Consider the following 5,897-nt stretch of genomic DNA (forward strand, 5'->3'; position numbering starts at 1 on the left):
TCCTACTGGATTGTTCTGGTTGATCTGAATTGTTGAGATAACTCTTCCTTCCTTTCATATCAGAGTATCTTCCTTGAATTCTACTTGAATTCTTTGCACAGAAACCTCCTCTCTTTGCTGTCTGCATTTGAAGAGCTTGGTGTGAGGATCTATCTGTGATCCTCTCATTGAGTCTTTGTTCATGAGCTTCAAGTGACCCTTGAAGCTCTTCAATCTTCATATTTTCAACCCTTCCAGATTCCTCAATGGCCACCACCACATAATCAAACTTAGGGGACACTGTTCTGAGAATTTTCTCAACTATGGTTGCATCTGTCATCTTTTCACCACAAGCCTTCATAGAGTTTGTGTGTGTGATCAACCTAGTGAAGAACTCTGCTACTTTTTCTCCTTCCTCCATCAGCATGAGTTCATATTGCCTTCTCATGGTTTGTAGACGGATTTTCTTCAGCTGTGCAACACCAGCATAGTGCTTTTCTAGCACATCCCAAGCTTCTTTAGCTGTTGCAGATCCTGCAATCAATTCGAAATGTGCATTGTCCACTGCTTGATGAAGGAGACAAATTGCTTTGCAATCCCTTTTCTTGTTTTGCTTGTGTGTGAGCCTCTGTGCTTCTGTTGCTTCTTCCTCTAGAACTGGTATTCCTTCTTCTACTATTTCTGCCACATCTTGGTATCCAAGTATTGCTCTCATTTGTATGCACCACCTTGTCCAATTCTTGCCATCTAAAACAGGTAGTGTTGTAGCAAAATTTCCAGTTGATTGCAGAATGAGAAGAATTCGGGTGTGTGAAGAAGAGAGTAGTGCATTGATGACTCACATCTATTATTCTCTTTAATGTTGATGGGTTACACAACATTTTAGAGAGTGTAAAAACTTCTGTGAAAATGAACCATGTAGAGATAACTAATATGATTCTTACAATATATTAATATTTTAATTTTAATAAAATTTAATTTTAAATAATAGTATCAAATACCATAAAATATATTTGTCTTTAAATATGACATGTTATATACGTCTTCATACACATTTTTCTCTTTTAGAAATGAGTGATGAATGCCATGTATAAATATGTTTATAGTGTTTTCTAGTACATCTTTTCATCCTTATTTATAGATAAAACATTTTAAAGTTAATTTAACCATGTCAAATAATATATTATTCTATTGTATCCTCTTATTAATCGTTCTATCTGAAGATAATATATTAATAAAGAGATATTTTATTTAATGATAATTGGTTAATTCCTCTTAAAAAGTCAATCTCCCTCTCAAGTCAAACAATCTATCAATTTTCTCTCTTTTTACTTTATTTTTTCGTAAGTATTGGTGATTTGACAACTCAAAAGTGCCCACAGAATGTAATAAAATTATAAAAGCTGTGGGCGTCTCGTTTTCATTTAGCTTTCTGAAACAACCAAACAAAGTTAATAAATTACTTAAACCCCTTCTCTTGTATATTTGTACTGTAGAATTGAAAGGAAAAAAAACATCAATCTATTCACATTAGTTTTTCGGTAATGGGTTATTGGCATTTTCTAACAATGTCTCTCTGCTTCTTCTTATGTCTTCTCTCTCATATTATTTATGTTTCCTCAATTCGAGTAACAGTGTTACTTGATAATCACAACACCATGTAATCTCTCACACCCTTCTCTATGTTTCCTCTGCTAATATTATTAGAAAAATAGTATTAAGAGTAGTAAGGTAAAATATTGGTTTTAAAAGTTGTTTATAAAAATTATAAGACCAAATTCAACATAGGAAGTAATTTAGAGGACTATTATAATAGTTGTGCATGATCTATAATAGTATTAAGGGAATTATTGCTTAATTTTGTTATGTCATATTTTATCCATCTATTGTTTTCATCATACACATATTATTATTATTGTGAAATTAAAATTATTATTCTCATTATTAATAAATTTTATATATTCCACCTTTTGAAATTGTTTAATTATATCTATGCACCTTTAGACATTAAGAAAAAAAATGTTATTTTTAAATTTTAATTAATAGATAATTGTATATTACTTTGACAATTACTTTAGAATAAAAAAATAATATTAATAAGTTTTCTAATATTTTGGATGTATTTTCAGACATGGTTCTAAAGTGATGTTTGATCCCACTCTTGTCACACAAGTATCTTGGCATCCCAGGTTCTCACAATTTCCAAGCATTTTTACCCTACAATATAATGTTACACCTTTTAAATGAAACTATTTCTGTCTTAAATAATGATGTTTTAATATATGGTGAAGTATTAATTAGTCTTAGTTTTTCAATGTATCAAATAATGTTTTGAATACAATTGTTAATATAACTCCTTTATTGTATCAAAGAAACCCTCCTATGAGTATTGGTTCAAGTGAAATATGTTTGATTTTTTTTAAGTAAGGTCTTAGACTCGAATCTTATGGATGAGAAAAATATCCGCCGGAGAGTTAGCCCCACATGTATGTGAATGTTCTCGGCTTGGACATAATTGCCTCCGGTACGAAAATACATGTGAGAAACAAAAAAACAAAAAAAAACACTTGTATGCCAAAATATTCCCACACAAAAATTAATGATGTTTACAAAAGTAATTTTTGTTTGTACTACCAAAAGTATTATTTCACCTTTTTGGGTAATTTTGGGATTCATGATTACCCCTTTTAATAAATATTACTCATAGGAATTAAACCCTCAATCTTAAAGATCTAATAAAGTCTTACACTATTATACAAACACTTTATTGGTCCTAAAGTAATAGATTACACTTACAGTTAAGTTGATATTTTCATTTCCTAAACCTAAATTGGGAAAGGGATTCCTTCCATGCATGAATTTGTGAATTTGTTATTAGTGTTTTAAGTTACATCCAGGTTCCACTTTTAGGGTGATCGTTTTTGTAATTAAAAAAATAATTTTAAATTTGATATTATCTAAACACAATATGATGCAATTGTATTACATTATGATATAGTCTCATCATTTTGGTTAGTTGTTACATCTCAATTTGGTATAATGCAATTCCAACAATCACTATAACCATAAAATTACAGTTACATCACGTGATGTCCATTGGAATTTGAACCAATGTTTTTTTTTAGCATTGTATTATATTACAATATAATTATAATATTATAATGAAGTGTTGCTTGTCTTATTTTTTAATTGTTTGATAATTTTGGCATCCAGGGCTTTTCTATATAAGGGATTTTTATCTGAGAAGGAATGTGATCATCTAATCAATATGGTTAGATTTATCTAAGGATATTTTGTTTTTGGAAAAGGATCTGCTGTCCCAAACACTGTTCCAAATTGTTACGTCAGTTAAAAAAAATTAAATATTCATAACTTTATCAGTTTTGCTTCATTATGATTGACCAAGAACGTGGTTGGGGATATGCATGGTTGGGGACAGCAGATCCCCATCCTTTGTTTTTCTTCTATTATATAGAATAGTGTGTCATACAAAATGAGTGAATGACTGAGTTTTTGTGTTATTAGGCCAGGGATAAGTTGAAGAAGTCTATGGTAGTAGAAAAAGAATCAGGTGAAAGTATGGTGAGTAAAGTGAGAACAAGTTCTGGGATGTTTTTATGGAAGGCACAGGTATAATCACCCTTAATGATTTTTTATATATTGTTGCAACATCTTATATGGTTGATCGTATGTAATAAGCAAAAAAAATTGTTTTAGCTTTTTCAATAGCAAAAAAGTTTATTTTCAAATTATTTGGAAAGTGAAAACTCGTCATGTTGCTGATGTAATTATAATATCTAGTGATGTACAAAGATACATTGTTGACATTTGTGTTCTAAACTATTGAACTTTATATGAATTCATATATTTAAGGATGAAATCATTGCTGAAATTGAAGCAAGAATTGCTACATGGACATTCCTTCCTATTGGTAAGTACTAGTACATATCATTCTATTGTTCATTTTAGTTTTTATCATTTTCTATTAATAGTTTAGTTTAATTACGTATCAGATAATGGTGAGAATATTCAAGTATTACGCTATGAGCGTGGTCAGCAGTATGAAGCACATTTTGATTACTTCAGTGACAAGTATAATCTACAATATGGTGGCCATAGGATGGCCACTGTGTTGATATATTTATCGAATGTTGAGAAAGGCGGCGAAACGGTTTTTCCCGATTCCGAGGTAAGTTTCTTGTGAATATGATTCTCTCATGGTTCTTTTCGGTGAACCAAAAAATGGAATGGTGAATAATGTATATGCTTCTTCTACAGTTATCGTTGTCCCAACCAAAAGATAATACTTGGTCTCAATGTGCTAAAACAGGTTACGCAGGTATATATTTCTAGGTGATTTTACATTCTTTTAACACATTTTTTGACATATTGGATTGAGATTGTTGTTTATTTAATGTTCAAGAGAACTTTTGTTTAAGCAAAACAAAACATACAGATTTACTGACAATCTCATTTTGGTCCTTTCTAGCTCAATATCAATATAGGAGGGAAATAAATGATTGTTAGAAAATAATTTGAGCACCAATGATATAACATTTATGTCTTAACCATCATTGACCCTTAAATAAAAGTAATATACATGAATAATGAAAAGTGAATGATGTCTCCACTTATTCCAAGTTCTTTTGCTCCAAACTTAGGATAAAGTTGGTGCTTATATTGATGAAGCAATTACCTTTTGTCTTTGCTACCATGTTGTTTTAACATTTTAAATGTTTTGGCTAATAAATTTTGTCCTACATGCTTCTATCATTTAATAATCATGGGATCTCATGTTTACAGTAAAACCTAAGAAGGGTGATGCTTTGTTGTTCTTCAGTCTTCATCCAAATGCAACTACAGATACTAGGAGCTTACATCGAAGTTGCCCGGTCATCGAGGGCGAGAAATGGTCTGCAACTAGGTGGATTCATGTCGATAATGTATTAAAGGAAGTGTTTTGAATGTGAGAAGAACTCACTTTACATGGTTGGTAAAGGAGAAATCAAAGGATACTGTATGAAGAGTTGCAATGTTTGTTAGTCTTAGGTATGCTATTTTAGTATATCTGCTTTCAAATATATGTAAATTGTACAGTTATAGTATCCATAGGAACTGAAGTTACTGAATAATAATATAGAGATATAAAAATTGAACTAAACTTCTTATACTTGGGAAAATCTTCTAAAGTAAGTGTCACAAAATAAAATGGCAAATGGGAAATATATATGTTTCGTTATTCATTGAGACAGCAAGTTCAACAAGTGTACAACATCCATATGTATATCCTTTATCTAGCACATATCCTCGTATAAATATCCATATGTATATCCTTTAGTGCTGTCTCAATCCAATTAAAAATTGTTATGTAATTAAAAAGAATAATTATAAAAATATAAAATAACTTTTATATGTTATTTGTTGGAATATAATTGGTTTGGTACATGGAGACAAAAACTTTTCGTACAGGTCCTTGTTCATAAATTACACCTTTGCTAAAGTGTATGTAATTGGATTTAAAATTCTCTTAACATGGGACAAAATATAGCTATGATAAGAGCTTCTAGGAGATTAGGAATCTTGTATCAACTCTTAGAAATAACAGTTCTCTCCAACTCTCATATTTCAATTGTTCACCCATTGGAGGCAATCTTATTAGAAATCTACATTAACAAAACAAATATGGAAAGGTAAAAATCTTGTTATGAGAATGGCCAAATTGGTCGACATTTAATATATTGATTAACCAAATTGAATAATATAATCAATTATGATTGAACAAGTACAATTTGAAAAATATATACAAGGTGTTTTGAAAAGGTAAAATAAATTAATATACAAATGTAATTGAAATTGTTTAGTTGTAAAACATTTATTTGTTATTATTTGTTGAGAATTTTACAATATTCCTATTAAAT

At 30.1% G+C, this 5,897-nt stretch overlaps 1 pseudogene; it reads left to right on the forward strand.

Moving 5' to 3' along the window:
• Positions 1,491 to 5,093, forward strand: LOC109353058 (annotated as a pseudogene).

This window comes from Lupinus angustifolius, chromosome LG07 (genome assembly GCF_001865875.1).
Source record: "Lupinus angustifolius cultivar Tanjil chromosome LG07, LupAngTanjil_v1.0, whole genome shotgun sequence".
NCBI classification, from domain to species: domain Eukaryota; kingdom Viridiplantae; phylum Streptophyta; class Magnoliopsida; order Fabales; family Fabaceae; genus Lupinus; species Lupinus angustifolius.